General features: G+C 41.5%; 1 protein-coding gene across 9 annotated transcripts in view; it reads right to left on the bottom strand.

Annotated features, from left to right (window-relative positions):
- LOC103819360 (cytochrome c oxidase assembly factor 1 homolog) overlaps positions 1-17,107 on the bottom strand; it is a 51,767-nt gene that overhangs the window by 18,137 nt on the left and 16,523 nt on the right. For all 9 annotated transcript variants that reach the window (XM_030231899.2, XM_030231918.2, XM_030231909.2 and 6 more), the window contains one exon: positions 5,535-5,735. The gene's annotated coding sequence lies outside the window, so the exon portion shown is untranslated. The remainder of the gene's footprint in view (positions 1-5,534; positions 5,736-17,107) is intronic.

A 17,107-nucleotide genomic window follows, 5' to 3' on the forward strand; every position in this document is an offset into this window, starting at 1 on the left:
GGAAAAGACTTTTGGTTTTTTTTCCCTGAGTCTTCTTTTAATTTATTCCTTCCTCTCTCATTTGGATGCAAACCTATATTGCAGAAACTTGAATCTACATAAAAGTTAATTAACTTCAGGAACTGTTTCTCCTCTCTTCGCCTCTTCTTCTTTCTGTTGTTTTTTTTTTTGGTTTTTTTTTTTTTTTTTTTTTTGTTTTGGTTTGGTTTTTGGTTTTGTTTTTTTTTTTTTTATTTTATTTTTTTGGTGTGCTTTTTTTTTTTTTTTTAAGAAAGCCACTATAATTTTCTATTATTTTTAAAATGTTCAGCTTAATGGGTTATGTTTACTTGGTCAATAAGCTGATGATGCCCACGACAGGACCAGAAGTGTTTGGTTAGCAGCAGGGAGAAAAAAAAATCAATAACTCCGAGCATTTGGCAGCTTTATGGGCAGGAAATAATTTGTATTCTCTGGTTTAAATCAATGACCTTCTTTTCTTTGCTGTTCCAACAGGAAATTATAAACTCTGTGAATAGTATTTGCATAGTGCCTTCTGCAATACACTTGTATATGCCTTCGAAAAACAGTATGCTAACCCTAGCAGTGCTCCTCTGAGCTCCATGATAAAGAAACCCAGGTACTTTGGCACAGAGCTTTTCAGCAGGCACTTTTATTCATTAGAAGCAGAAATAGTCTAGAGAAAGATGTAAAAAGAGCTCCTCCTCCACTTCCAACATCACCACCTTGTTTGATAACAGCATTGTCTACTGTTAATAGTATGGAAAAATGCCTTCTTTGGCATTTTTGGCAATTTTAACTTGGCAACATGTTGTATTTTCAAACAGAAACTGGCTACTTCTACATTAAAGCTGCATTTGCACCTCTGTGTCTTGCTTGTCTGGGTTACCTTAATGTGCCAGGGATTATTTGAAAGTGCTGTATTTTTATGGTTTTGAAAGTTTCAGCCTCCCTGGTGCTGTCCTTTTGCACTGTTCAGTAAAGAAGAAAAAGAAATAGCTCCCTTGTCTTGCCGTGCTCGTGGGAAGCTGTACCAGGAAGGTGATGATCCAAGAAAAGGATCCAGTGTTTAACCTGGCACTGAACTTGCCTTCCAACTTTTTCAACTGCCCTACCCTGCATTAAGTCCAGTTCAGATTCAGATATTAAGTCCAGTTCAGTTCAGATATTTTTTTAACATGTAGGAGAGCTGGCATTTAAGAAGACAAGCTAATCACAGGAGATGGAGGAGGTGTGTGACCCTTTTTACTGTGTGAATAGTGTGAACACAGTGCAGCCCCAAAGTCTGGGATTCTTGCCTAGGGCCAGAGCTAAGTGTTGCAGCACCAGCAACTGGCACTATGTAGCTCCTGGACTTAAGCACCCCTTGATGTGCTTAGCTTCATGCTCTGCAGGAGAATGATATGGCAAATCAGTCTGGAAAACATGATTAAAGTCCCAGAAACTACCAAGGTCTTAGTTGTCTGCACTGAAATCAAATGTTATAAAATTCAGGCATCCAGATTTCTCTGCTTTGCTTTTGGACATGACAAGTCCTTTCACAGTAGTTCTCAGCATTCCTCCTGCGCTCCCAAAGCCCCTGGCACAAAGCGCTAGTCATCAGGTGACACTTGCTGTGTATTTGTTACATCACAGTTCTCTCTCTGAAGCAAAAAGGATGGGAATGTTTCTCAGAGTGACTGAAATGGAAGTAATATGCAATTCCTGCTCTCCTGCTTTGTTTCTATGAATTTGCCAGATGTAAAGCTGCCTATCCTGACCTTACAAGCATTGCACTCCTTCCCACTGCAAACTCTACATGCTTATTGGGGTTTCTTCCAGATCTCCTGGCTGCTGGAGCACCCTTTGCATTTCTGAAATTTCCTGCTCCTGATTGAAGGGAGCCAACCAAGAAAATGAGCTTCCTCCCTTTCTCCCTGACCAAAGCAGCATCACGTCACAGCAGGGCTGAGGTCAGAAGGGATCTCTGGAGGCCACTTTGTCCAGTATCCCTGCTCAAACTTGGTTGCCTACAGGTGGTTGTCTAGGATGATGTCCAGACAGCTTTTGAGTATCGCCAAGGATGGAGACTCTGGGCAACCTGTGCCAGCTCCTAGTCAACCTCCTAGTGAAAAACCATTCCCTCATGTTCAGACTGCATCTCCTGTGTTTCAGCTTGTGCCCATCACCTCTGGTCCCATCCTTGGGCATTGCTGGACAGAACCTGGCTCCATCTTCTTCATGTATTGACATACACTGATCAGATCATGCTTGCACCTCCTCTACTCTGAATAATTCCAGAAAGCAGAGGGGAAAATCACAGGATAAATTGGGTAGGTATTGCTCAATTAACTTTCCTCTATTAAGATGGACATAAGCAAATGTTCCTTTCTCTTCCTGTTGTTTTCCCACTTTCCTTTTTTAACTCATGCATACATCTTCTAAATGTCATACTGTCACCTTTTTCCATTGAATACCACGTACCTGGAAACTTTTTATATCACAACAAGAAATGTTTAATCTGGAAAGGCATGCAAATAGAATAGCTCATGTGAGAAATATGAACTGGTTTGGTTAGTTTTAGGCTTTGGACTGATTTATGACTGATTTATGCTTCCATGTGAATAAAACATAATCAGAAACTGTGGAGTGATACTACTGTATATACAAAGAGGAGAACTGCTCTTGTTACTCATGGGAACATACAGGCCATAATTTCATTTTCAGAGGTTATGAAAGGTGTGCTAAGTGACTAATTCATTTTACTAATATTATCTGACAAGCCACTTTCATAATAGGAAAAATTACCTTCCTAGATAATTTGGTTTTTAACAACTTATCATAGTTGTTATTTTCCTAAGGGTGCATATTTTCCACAATGCAAAAAACTGGCATGGAATAAAAATGTCAATAGACTAAAAACCTGCATTTAGCTTTAAAACAGAAGTTTGTGGGTTGTTGGTTTTTTAATATGTGGAAACTATGGTCTTTGATATTTTTGCTCAGAAGATAACCATGTGTTTCATGTGGCTTCTGTTTACAAAAAGGAAAATGTATTTTCTGGGGAAAATAAACTAGATTACACCACAGGAAAAAGAGGTTTGATGTTTCAATATTCAAGAGTGCTCAGATGGAAATTCAGCTCCATAACCCTTTACTGAATTTAGGACATGGATTTTTCAGTTGTCTCTCTTCTTAAATATACTGTTGTATCCATACTGAATTGAATGGGATTTGCTGTAGAAGTAAAAAGCAAGATTTTCTCTCTTTTGAGTTTAAAACCAGGAAATGGCTTTGCTCGCTTCAGTAGAATAATTCTTTATTTATACCACTATAAGCAAGGGCAAAGACAGATTAGGAATGTATCTCAAAGTGACAGTGTTCAGATGTGTATTTAATCTTTGTTAAATTAAGCATTTGCAATAAAATGCACTATTCACTGCTCTTACTATTCTCCTGGTAAATGCATTGTGAAACTGTTTGTGGTAGCTGTCTCTTTTTTAATTTAGTAAAGAGGACTCTCCTCATGTGATGCCTCTTCAGTGTAAACCCAGTCCCATCTCCAAAATGGCAGAATTGGCTGACAGACCTACAATTTACCAGTTTGGCTCCTCTGCCTGAATGTGGCACAGATGAGGGGCAATACTTCCTTTGCTGTCCTGGATATCTGGATCCATTAGACACACCCTCAAGTGTCTCAATTGTTCTTTTCCATTTATGTTGGCCATTCCTTTCTAACAGGCCATTCTCCTCCACCCAGGACAAGCAGCTAGGGGAGCAAATGGTTGAAAAGGCTTGGAAGCTCCTATAAGCATGGGATTTTCCTCTGGGCATGTTTTGTCTGAGTTGCTTTATGATGCAGAGGTCTTACTGGAAGAAAGAACTGGCCCAACAAGGTCTGGATGCTTTGCTGAGAGATGAATACTGGTTAGCATACATAATTTCCAGTACTTCTGGGGAAAGTAAGAAGAAATCGGCCAGTCATTTTGAGTTTATGCAACAAACCTCACTCCTCTGACTGTGTTTTTTTTCTAGAATCTGCTTGTTAACTATGATGCAGTATGTGCCATTTGTGCTTTAGGGGACTAAGAGTCTAAGCCAGTTTATTGGAGAAAGCAACAACTTTCTCATTAAATGTTAATGGCAATGTTTTGATTAGTCCCAGGGTTCTAGGAGGGAGTTAAGTCCTTCCTTCAATAACCAGCAGTTACAGATGCAGCAAGTGTTAATAACTTCATAGGAAGCAAACTAGGCAGGCATACATTCTATCACCCAGAAAATGGATCTCATGCAGCTTTTTGAGGTACTGCTCACACTTTAAACCAAAAAAGTTTTTGACTTTTAATACAGAGATTTGAACTGTTTGCAGTACCCAAAGCTGCAGTCTCATGATGTTGTTGCCCATTTTTCTCAGACCTGATGTTTAATGTGCTCCCTTTCATACAATGTAAAGCTTAAAACGTCATCTGGTTTAGGAGTGGAGGGGTAAAGAAATTCCAACAGGAGCAGCAACTGTTCTCACACTTTTAGCAACTGTGCTCAAATGTCAAAAGAATAAACATAAGAAATCATGAAAGATTTAAATAGCTTCTTATCTGACATGAGCTTGTGATGCCCCAAATGGACTTTTATAGGGAAACAAGAGTAGTATGTGGATTTTTGTGGGAATGGAAAAGGGCTTCACATGCGAGTGTGGCATGAGAGTTTTATCACATGTTGGCCTAAAGGCTAAATGGAGCCTGGATTTCGTCTCTGTGCCAAATGAGAGCAGCCAGCTCTTTGCTCCTCCTACCCCATCACTGCTGCCATCAAGTCTTAGCTGGTGAAAACCTCCTGTTAAATTGAACCCAGCAAATGACAAGGAAAACCCAAATTGAGGCTTTTGAATGGTTTATCCTTAGTGATACAGTAACCTTAGGAGATTCTTTAGGGATACTGTATCCCACTTGAAGGTATGGGCTTGGGTTTTGTTTTTTTTAAAGGTTACTTGTGAAAGGTCTCTCTTTAGCTATATGGTAACCTTTCTGGAGACTGTGTCTTTAGGAATAGAGATTGTTACTTTGATCAGTAACAATAATGATCCTTGGATTTTTTTACCTCAGTTAAAAAAAAAAAAAAAAAAAGGTAGACTGAATAAAACCACTTATTCTCTTAAGCAACCAGTCAGCTTAGATGTCTGCTGCACTTTTCACTTTAGGAAGTAAACTGGAGCTGCACAAAGAAATCTAGAACCTTCGTCATGGCCAAGAAGCATGTCTGTTTTTTGCAGTGGGCAGGGCTTTTCCAGTGGATCTACTGCAGTTTGCCAGCCTCAGCACTACTGTAACTCAGGAAGCTCTTGACATACAGCCCAACTTCAGCACAGCACTAGGGGGTACCAACAAGACACCATTTTCCTGTAGTTTTAGCACAACAGGGAGAACCTGGCAATATTAGTGACCTCTGCACATCATTGTGCTCTAGTGATTTTTTCCCTGGCTTCATTTCAAACAGTTGCATGACAGACTGATAACCATATTTTAAACTCAGCCATGCTTGATACAGTCTTGACTTACCTTATTTGGATTGAAGGTCAGTATCTATGGCTTGATTTTCAGGCAGCTGAGGAAGCAGGGAGTGCTACTTGTCCTGTAAAGCACTCAGTGTTAACAACAGGCCTTTTGGTGCCACTCCTCTAAAACTGTAGTTCAAGATTGCTATCACTCAGCCTCAAACTGGCTAGAAAGCCCTCCTGACAGCTCTTATCCAGACTCCACCTAAAACAAAAGAGAAAATGCAGGAGTGGGTATGTATCAGAAACAGGGAAAGAATATTCAAACATTCCTAAGGATTCAACAGGTCACTCAACCTCCCATTCCCAGACATCTAGCACTGTCAGTCCTACTGCCTTAATTTTGCTTATAACCAGTTTATAGTAAAGACAGAAGCTGGCACATGATATTTAGACATGGCAGCAGTTCCATCAAAAACATTAAGGATCTCCTGCAGCCTTCTCCAAACATTCATAAAAACCTTATGAAAATAACCACACACTCTTTTGCATGAAACCATGCCTGCTGGCTGCCTGAATGGTGCTAACAGTATTTGTAAAAGGCAGGTAGCAGACCGTGTATGTCAGCCCTATAACTAAATATAATTTTCATAATAGACATTCTTCCTATACAGTTCTTCCTCTGTTTGTAATGATGAATAAATCCACAACAGTACATGAGCTGGGACTTCTTGTTTGGCAGTTTATCCAACTTTTATGAACTAACCTACCTGAAAGCAGTGCTCCTAATGACACTTTGTGTGTATCAGTCTTTGCACATGAAATATTTTGCTCTATAATTACCAAGAGGAACAAAATAGAGGAGCCAGTGATTTTCAAGGTTTCAGTCTGCAACAAAGACCTTAAAATTTGTAAGCTGTGTAAGAAGTGGAATAAGAACACCTGATATACTCCAGATCTGGGCTTTTTAGAGTCTCCAAGGCTGACACAGAGCATAGTTCCCTGCAGCCTTTCCCCCGAAGAGAAAGAAGATCTAGATGTTCTCCTGTATCCAGCCACATGCTGCCACAAAATTCCAATATTTTCTTTATCTCAAAGACCCTGTATGTACCTCCCTCTCTGTCAGGTCTGTTGTAACAGAGAGGGAGGTTCCCAAATTTTATGTATACAGATGTGAATACGTGCAGAACACGTGTTGAGAACAGTCATTTTTGCAGGAAACCAGGCTGAAATATGAGCAAGTCAGTCAATAAAAAGCTGGGCAATTCTCAGGACAGCAGTTAAAAGATTGATAAACATTGGCAAAAGTCTATGAATGGGACTGAGCACTTGCTACAGAGCTGTGTACCATGGCATCCCAACAGCAGCCTCTTGAGTACTGCCAGCCTGCATGGGATAATCTAAGAGTATCACCAAGAACAGCCTCAACAGAAATGAGGCTTTCATTCAGTGGTCACTCAGCCTTAATTAAAAGGACACTTTTCAAGTAAACTTCAATGACATCTTCTGAATAGAAGTTTTACACCTACTATATTTCTTTTGGACAAAACAGTCTGCTCAGCTGTATTCCCAGCTGTACACTCTTGTTTCTCCCAGCTTGCTGGCATCCACAGCTATTTAGAAAGCAACTTTGTTATGTCAACTGCTAGGATTTTCTACAGTACATATTACATCACCTTTCCTGAGAAACTTGTTTGAGCAGATCCCTTTTCTTACTTTCTTGTTTCATAATGTCCTTCACATTCCTCTTTCAATATTTGTTGTTCTCTCTGTGGAAGCTCAGTTGCTGGCATTTTAAGGAAAGGTTACATAGCAAAAAGGTCACTAATAGAGTTTTTTTCTCCCTGCCTCATACTCCTGGAGATAAGCTCTCTGTGTGTGGCACCTTTAGAGAAAGGTTTAGAGAAAGTTTTCCCTTAAGAAAACCTACAGCATTCACTGCCAGTTTCAGAACAAGAAAATAAATTTCGAGCATAAATTACCTTGGCCATTCTAATTCTAAAGGTGTAGAAATAAGGACCAGCAAATAAGAGCAAAGCAAGAGACAATACCAAATTATGCTGTGGTGCAAGTAAAAAAGCAAGATCCCAAAATTTCATCCTCATCCCTGATACTTGGGTGACTGTGCCTCTGATCAATTTGTTCTTGTGCCTCTGCTTCTTGTTGAGTCTTGATCCTTATGAAACAGCCTTGGAAATCAACAGTCGTAGTTCTTTCAAAATGCCCCCTACATAAAGATGGACCAATTGAAGTTTGGTCTGAAGACAGACCAAAGGTGTTGGGAGCCTTCAGTTCAGGTCCAAAGCCTTCAAAGTATGCAAGGTAAGAACGAAGTGTGTTAAGTCTGGGGACAGGATTCAGAATAAAAGCTGTTGTGGGGTATAAGCTGGGAATGAAGCATAGGAAAAAAAGATAGACATTTCTAACTTTATGTGTATAAATTTGTGTAGCTTCATGCACATGCTCACTAGTGGGAATATATGCACACACATGTGTGAGCTGGCACAGGAGCTGGCTGCTTGCTGTTTGTTGATGCAGGCCCTTGTACAGTCCCTCCTTGCAGCACGGGTTGTGTGAAGGGGACACATACAGCCTGGTGCAGAGCTTCAGCCCAGAAACATGCTAAGGATGCTTATTTTGGCTACTGCTAAGTGCCTGAACATGAAGTTGGGAGGTATCTTTTATCCAAATGCAGCTCTTTCTTCTAAAAACAGTGGCTCCCACATGATCTCCTTGAATAGTTTGAGTTTTTCTATATAAACAATAGAGAAGGAAATCTAATTTCCAGCCTAGGAAAGGAAACACAGCTAAGTGAGTGAGTACTGTAAGCAAGGGGAAGCATATTATCTCTGCCTGTTTGAGAACCCACTGAGTTGAACAAAATCTTTTCATCAGCTGCAGTAGTCTTTATTACACTCCATTTGAATGATCTGTTTAGGATTAAACATTCCTTGAAAGACACACTGCTTTTAATACTAAAGCATTTTCCATTCCATTTACTTCACTTCAGCAAAATGCTGAATGATCTGAATGATCTGTGTCATGTTTAACAAGAAGTGTAACTGAAGCAGCCTGCATCCTGCAGAATTGCTTTGTGGACTTATGTTTTTTAAGAGACCTCTGAAAAATCAACATTAAAAAACACTAGCAAGCTATTTTGAACAACCAGGCATAAAATTAGTACAAATAAGCCCTCATCTTTACTGGAAAACCTTTAAAGAGGTCATAAAAACAAACAAAACAATTTAAAACCACTGTGCTTCAACAGCAAAATACTTTAAAATTTAGCTTAATCCTTTTAGGATCAGGAGTCTGGACAGACAACTAAAGCAATGGATAATAAAATGGCCAAGCACTGGTATCCAGTTAATGTATCAGTATACTGATGATGGTATATAAACAATGCTAAAAGAACAGGAAAATTATTAAAGCAGAAGATGATACTTCTTCTGCTGGAATTCCTGCTTAGGAAGTCACTAACACACATTCATTATGAAATACCAGAAGTGAGTACAGGCAGGAACTTGCCTGTTACCCAAATGAGTATGACTAGTGCTGAATGAGTCTTTTACTAATCTTTTTTAGAGCCTGAACTTCATTTCCAGCAAGGCAAGATTATTTGTGAGGTTCCATTTTGCCACTTAAATGAAGAATCAAACACATGGAGTTTTTCCAAGAGGTCTTGGGTTTTAGTTTCTTCTGAGCAAAAAGAATATCAGAGTAACAAAGCTCCAAGAACCCGCTTCAAACTTGGTTAGCCAACCTCCCAGCTATATGCTGGTATGGGAATTTTATTCTATTTTCAGGAAAAAAGAAAAGAAGAGGGAAAAAACCAAAACAAAACAAGCGGAAATAGCCCAAAGCAGTATTCTGTTCTTGTTCCAGTTGATCTGTTCAGAATTTTGTCATTGGCCTTTGCTAGATGAGGAAAGACTTTTGTGTATGTAAAACAGCACCCCTCCCATGGTACAGCAGGACCCCCATACTCCTTTTTACAAAAATCACTCATGAGACTACAAGTGCTTTCCTACTTTTCCTGTCTTAGGAGTCTCAGGTGAAGAGACAGCTGCATCATGCCAACCTATTGGGAAACATTAGACATGAGGCGTGTCTCCCAAAAGGTCTGAATCAGGATTGCAGTGCCCAAATCAGATGCCTAAAGTAGGGAGGCAGTCTCAATCCAGACTACCCTTTCCCCTTCCTGAAATGCTGAAGTTGCTGATTTTCCCAACTTGCCTTTTCAGTTCCTAAGGATTTCTGTTAGAAAGAGGTGATACAGCAAGTCAGTTTTTACAGCACCAAAAATGCTGCAATGAGAGATTCAGCTAATGGTACTGAGGAGCACTTCTGTCACATACAGAAGCCCTGTGTAGGATGGGCTGCTGTCACAGGTAAATCCAGCTGGCTTAGTAACAGACTGGAAGCTATGGCTTCTATTGAGAAAAGACAGACTTATGACAAACCAAGGGATGTGACACAGGAAGGGAACTTCTCCTTCCATTTTTTTGCCTTCTTCTCTTCTTATTTTGTTCCTTGTCTTCCCATTCTATTGCAAAAATCCAAAATAGTCATGGTATAGCTACAGACAATGCCAAAGACTTGTCTCCTCTCTCTCTCTGTGTATGAGTTAATCATTCTCAGCAAGCTTTCTGGGGTGATGAGTCAGTAACAGAAAGAAATGACAGATTAGATGTGATATTTATTTTGCTCTACTTTTTTTAAGCACAGCTGTCCACCCCACCTGAAAGAATGAAGGAAAGGGTAATCAAATGCACTGTAGCTGGGAGCTCTAAGGATAACACCTCCAAACTCTGCAGCTTGCTGTAAAAGGCTTGCAGTTTTTATATTCTTTTTGCTGTATGTTTACTCAGCAACACTGTTTAAGAAGTTGCAACATTCATCTTTAAACATTAATTACCAAGGCATGATTGCTTCAAAAATCCACTGCCTGAGGCCAGAGCCTAGGAAGTGGAAAATGTAATTTCAGAAAGCGATGAGAACAAATGCTGAGCCTTTTAATTGCAGGTTGGTACAAATGACTAACAGTAAAGCAAAGCTCATTTTGGAAGAATTTGTTGTTCTGCATGTCAAATTCAAAACTTAGCAGTGAGTTGCCTGGGGTTTGTTCTTTCCCCCTATTCTCTTTGTAAAAGTCGAGAAACAGACAAATTTTTGAGGTAGAGGAAGTACTTTTCTAAAAATTCAGTAAAAATTATTTACAAGAGAGAGAGGAAAGAAAGCAAGGAAGAAAGCAAGGAAGAAAGCAAGGAAGAAAGAAAAGCATGAAGAGAAACTAAACAATGCATACAAAGTCAGGCAATAGCTGCAACAATCATTGGACAATTGCTGTGCTCTTTTGCACCTTCATTTCAGGGTGAAGGCTGCAGTGATTCTCAGCATCTATCTCCATCTCCCTCAGTTCTGCTGAAATTTACCTGGAATCACCGACAGTCTAACAATGGATCAGGCCTGCTTCATCATGTGTGGCAATGCAAGATTAAATGCTGTTGTGACTCAACATTGCCACATCAGATGTCCCAGCCTGATGCCAACAGAACCACTGCAATAGCAATGGCATGTCCATCTCCACCCTTCTGGCCGTGTTGCTGGCAGAATGGGGACAGCCCTGTGTGAGCACCCTTGCAGGGCATCAGAGGCACTTTTCACACAAAGGTAGAGAACTTGTTCATTCTAGCCCCACACTGCCACACCTGGGAAAACACACCTGATGGAAGATGTGACTCAAAGCCTGATGGGTCTGAGGCTGGTTTCCTGCATGACCATAGGACAGACCATACAAGCAGGCTCTGTGATGGTCCTAAAGTTGCACACCAAAGTCTGGAGCCCAAAGAGACTACAAATTATGATAATCATCCTTTCAAATGCTCATGTTCCCTGGAAAACTCCAGTTCTGCTTCTGGGTGTTCTCAGAAGCATTTCTGGCCTTGTTGCACTGCACAGCTTGTGCCTGCCTGCCTCCCTGGGATTGAGAGATGTCATGCCACTTCCCTACCACAAGGGCCTGAATCACCAGGTACACCAAAAATCTGCCTAACCCCTCATGTTTCATTAAGAGAAGCGGAGAGGTGGTGTTCATGATGATGGTGAGTGCAGCCCACCTCCTCTCCCAGTTGGCCTTAACAGTTTTGTACTGGAAGATTTTCCCCTGTGACCTGGGAGATCTGCTTTCAACATGCTCTGAGTACATTCTCTTGCTCATTCAGTATGCACCCTTCTGTCAAATGGGGAACAAAAGACCTCTTTCACCTCATGGCTGTTCTCACCAGGACTGTACTACAAACCCTTATCCACAGGCCGTTTCTGCAGGATGGCTCATGACCACACTGTTAAGAGTTTGGTCCCTACTGAGTGGACTGGCTGCAGCCACACTTCACAGTGCTCAGCTCACATCTCTTCTCATGACCCTGTAGTTAGCAGCTAGTATTTTCTGTTCATGGGCTTGGTGGGTTTTTTCAGTTAAAAGTTTTAAGAGTACTAACAAGTGTATGCTGCAGGCAATCAGAGCAGTGCTGTGTCAAAAAACTATAACACCAGAAAAAAAATTGTTGTGTGCTCCAGAAAAAGGATGGGGGAGGGCACAAATTACACTATTGCCTGACCCTGGATAATGATGAAGCACTGTCCTTGCTGAAGGAAACACATTTGGTGTCTTCCACATCTATCCCATCTGTTTGAAACAAACTTTGGAGTGCTCTACACAGCTGACAACACTCATATTTCCCATCAGGAATCCCAATGGATTTGTTCCAGAGTAGTGTTCTGACACTGACGGGGGTTGGGCATACTGATCATGGGTAGTATGAATGACCAGGAAACCCACTGCTGGAGAAGAACAGCAGTACACCAAGTTCAGCCACAGCATTTTTAAGCCATAGCTGTTCTACTTTGACAGGGTCCATGCAGTTCAGGAAGGGTGTCTCACTCTCCCAGACAGAGCACCAAGCAGAACATCAAACCCAAGTGAAACACAGTGATGTAGAGCAGCCCTCAGCAGGTGTGTAAATTGGTCAGTAGGGAAAGATTACACACATTTTCCACTACTCTCTCACACTTTTAGATAACCAAGATGAGTACTGCATTTGTAGGGTGATATCTCAAAGTATGGAGAACACCAGGCTTGCAGTGTCTCCCATCCTCCCCTCCTTTCCCAGAAATCCAGAGGCCAGTTTCACTCTGTTTTATCACAGGTATGACTTGGAGACTAAGATGAGTCTCCTGTGGCTGTGCCCTTTTGAATGTCACTGCTGCTCTATGGGAACCCAGCTGCCACTATGTTTTCCTGACCGCCTCTAAAATGATTGTCAAGGACAGAAAATATTAATTAAACTTTAATTAATAAATTGAATACTGTGGGGTTAATTATAGCTATTTACAGGGAGTGTATGGGATTTGGAGGGCCTACCTTCTGGTGTTTTTGCACAAAGTGTTGCCTCTTCCTTTAAGCTCTAATTAGCTAGCCTTTTTCTTTTTAATAGCCAGCCTTTAAATGACTGCTCAGTAGGTCCCATTTTGTTCCTCATCAGCAGTCCTCCAGCACAGCTGCTACAGAAGGGAAACAGCCCTGCAGTTTGCCTTGAAGGGAGCAGGTGATAAAGAATCTATCAGAAGTGGTGTAAACCAACAAAATGAATTTTAAAAAAATAGAAAAAACATACAGTCCCAACCCCTAAACTATGTTAAACAAGGAAACTATATAAGAAACAAAGAACATGGGAAGAAATAAGAAGGAACTGCAACATCTGAAGCTGTTGCAAGGTCAAAAATGTTCTCTCTGTATGCAGCCCTCTTGTCCAGCTGCATATTCTGCCTTCCTGCATATGCAGAATGCCAAAAGCCATCAACAGCAGATAAGCACCTGGGAAAAAGCAAGCTGTTCCAGCACAATGTCAACTGTGAAACTTGAAATAATTTCTCCTCTGCTCCTTATTTTCAACCTATACATTTCCTCCCTAGTGGTAAAACCTTTTTAAAATTTAAACGGACCCTATTACCTGTTCTTCTAGCTACTCAGTTTATACCTCTAAAGAAAAAGAGTCTTTTCAGGACACTGTTAAAGTGAAGGCACACAGTAACCCACTGTGCCCAGATATGAGGAGTTTATTCCAGACAGCTTTTCAATCTCATGCCACTAGATGAAAACGAATAGTGCCTAAGAACCAGCACAGAAGAGAGCTTTGGAACTTTGGAGATATTTTGGGTGTTGTTTTCTTGGGTTTTTTTTTGCAAAACTGACCAGCACGTTCAGTAGGCAGACCACTGCTATCCCTCATGTATCTGCTTCTGCCTGCTAAATGTTCACAACTGGACTGCTGCCATGGAGGGAGCAGAGGGCAGTGGCTGAAGATGAGGGCTGGCACATGCACTGCAACCAGTAGCTGGCTTGGTGCCTGCCTTCTCCTTCCTACCACAACAGCTGGCTCCAAGTGGTAGGCACAGGAGACTGGTTTGGGCTCCTGCTGAGGTGAGACAGGGTGAAGGGAAGAGGGAAGAAAATATGCTGGGTTTTTTTTATTTTATAACCAAAAGCAATAAAGCTAGTAAGGGAAAATGGGAATTGACTTGCCAACATGGAGAGCACGATATGTCCAAAATTTCACATGGAACCCTGTGGTTTTTGGAACACCATTGCCTAAATTAAGAAAGCTATCCTTCATCTCAAGAAAGGAAACATAATAGCGAGAATCACTATTGCAGAAAAGCCTAACTCCTCTGACTCCTCAAGCATGCTTGAAAATGTTATCTACTCTCCTTTGTAGCAGAACAGCTTCACTGCCCAGGGATGCTGAGCTGAAAGCCCTCCAGCACCAAGGTGTCTCCTCACTTCATGCTTTGGCTGAAAGTGTCAGATCACAGTGCAAAACCCCTGCTCCAGGTCTACCTTTCACATTCACAGAGATTTCCCCAAAACAGAGAAAATAAAGTATCGTCTCTTCTTCTAGTATTTAGAGTTGTGACACCTGAGAAATGCTAGCCAGTATCGGTAATAACACATCTGTTGCAAGACATAGTTTTATTGTTGAAGTGGAGAAAAGCCTGTCTGGAGACACCATGCAGGGCTGCCTTTTTTTAAAAAACTAATTTTGTAATAAGGAGGTAAAGATCCAGCAGCTTAGAGCTTCTGCTCCTGCCAGCACTTGGGTGCTTATTCAGAGTCCCAAGATCCCAGTCACACCGATGACTGGTCGGCCCCCAAGCCTGTCACCCGTGGGCTCAGAGGCTTAGTTAAAAGCTTAGAGGGCTGAGAGCCTTTAAGGAGGCTGAGAGCCCGGATTAGCGAGGGTGTTTCCAAGCGGGGCGTGCGCCGAACGAGCAAGAGCTGCCGGCAGGCTCGGGCTGCCGGTGCCACCTTCTGGACACACGGGCAAGCGCTATTCACCTTCCCCTTCGGATGGAAGAACACTACGGAAAGTGGCTTCATTTCACTCCCTAGTCCCGCTTTTGTGGGCTCCTCCCCGCCTCCCTTTGAACCCCTCAGACATGTAGCACATAACTGAGGAGGAGCAGTCCCAACAGGGTAGGAGCAGCATAATCCAAGCCGGCTGCACGGTGCATCCCGCCTCCAGTGGAAAAGTATGTACCACAAGCTCACAAAAATGTTCCCAGCCTTCAGTATTTTGTTTTCTTCAAGCACTTCTGTAAAACAGCCAAGCCTGGCAGAAGTAGACACAAGACCCATCTAAGAAACACCTGTGCATTTTAGGGATGAAAAGCAGGGGTAAGTAAGGGCAGCCAGGTTAATGCCAGAAGTGCCGTCTCAGGGGCTCAGAGTATTTATCTGAGCAAGGACCAGTCTGGGAGAGGGGCCTGACTTGCCTTGGTGGCTGATTAGCTTTAGTGGCCATGTACAAATGCAGATATGAAATCTTGCCATTTATGCCAATAGAGTTGCGTTGTCACAGAGAATTGTGCCCTTTAACATCCAAAACACAAACTGTTGTATGTGGTTACACCACAGGCATTTCTGAGAGCAAGGCCAAGGTTAGAGAGGCCACCTCATTCTGAAACAATCCAAAATTATATCTCACATGTACAGCAGCTGCAGTTCTATTTCTTATAGCTGTGGAGTGGGATTTGACTGCTGTCTTCCAAGAGGCAAATGGGATACACACACCCAACACAGTCCTCAAAACCGGCTTGCAGCAAAAGCTTGGGAGCTACTTTTAGTGCAGAGATGTCTCGAATGAATGGTTTAAAGAACTCAATTAGGAGTGATAGGCTAGAAAAAAAGCTCTGAGGTTGGAAAAAAATGCCTGAACCCGTAGAAAGCAAAGAGGAGCCAGAGGAAGAGCCATGGGGACAGTCAGGAAGCAGGGAGCAATAAAAAGCTGCAGGCTGCAGAGTGCAGTCTGCAGGGCACCACACTGAAGACCTGTTATTTTGCCCCAAACTAGGATGGAACTTAAGAAATATGGACTTTGAACCTGTCAAATGTTTGCAGCAGCTGCAGGCATGCAGCATGTAAAACAAAGGGCCTCAATTTAGTGTCAGCTTTTTTAGGGATTACCATAACATGAGACAGCAGCAACAGAGGCAATGGGCCTTATGAAATGTACACATAATAAAATGTGGTCTAAAATGGGAACTTGAATGATCTAAGTATGGTATAAATGCTGCTGCACTTCTATATTGCAAATAACACCTGTTTCCATTTCAGAGCACAGGGAGCAGAAGTAATGTGGAGTGAGGCTGAAGGACCAATAAAGCAAACGTGCAGCAATGGAAAGACAATATATTTATTTCAGAATGAACTATTTTTTAAATTGCATTTATTCTAAAATATGCACATAGCAATATGATAAATAGTACCCCTGTGGCAATTAAAGCTACACTGCAGCTTTGATATTACCATATTGCTGATATACAAACTACTTTCAGATGCTGACCCATCCAGGTTGCCAGTTTTTACAGCTGGACTCTACCTGAGTTTAGCTACTGCACAGTAGCCCCAAATACATGTACTGTTACTGCTTGTTTGTGCAATGGCTTCATTCAATTTCTTTTAATGTAGATTTCTTAAATATAGCAATAAGCTATCTTCCACAACAGTGTAATCAGAGTAACTGATGATAACAGCAGTTTATTCATGTCAAGGCATCTAATTCCTACTGCTGTTTCCATAGCCCTCCAGGACATGGAAGGATAAGGACAAATCCTGCCTGAAGTAAGTTTCAGCACAGTCTGGGATTCTGACCCCTGAAGAAAGAGATTTATAGATGTACTTCTCTCTAGGACCGCTAAATGCTCTTGTATGATTTATAACAAAGGACATCACTGAAGTACTTCTACTCTCACTGAGCACCATCTCTATTTATAAATTGTATAATTTCTGGTCTGTATTGATTTGTATCTTTAGCATGCAAGCAGCTGTTTAATGCATTTTGACCCCAAAGCAGGGAATTTGCACAAGTATTCCCACTAGAATGTTTGTCCTTTCGTGTCCGTGCATTAGGGCTCTGTTTAAAATCTGTCCATGTCCCTAATCTCCCTGGGGAGCTTTCCCTGAATATTCAATGCTAGTCCACAGTCTGTAACAAAGGAGGGAGGGAAAAAAAAAAAAAGAGAGACAGAGAATAGTGTTTATGCATAAAATTCAAGAGCCTTTTCATATAAAAAAAC

This window comes from Serinus canaria, chromosome 2 (assembly GCF_022539315.1).
Source record: "Serinus canaria isolate serCan28SL12 chromosome 2, serCan2020, whole genome shotgun sequence".
In the NCBI taxonomy this organism is placed as follows: domain Eukaryota; kingdom Metazoa; phylum Chordata; class Aves; order Passeriformes; family Fringillidae; genus Serinus; species Serinus canaria.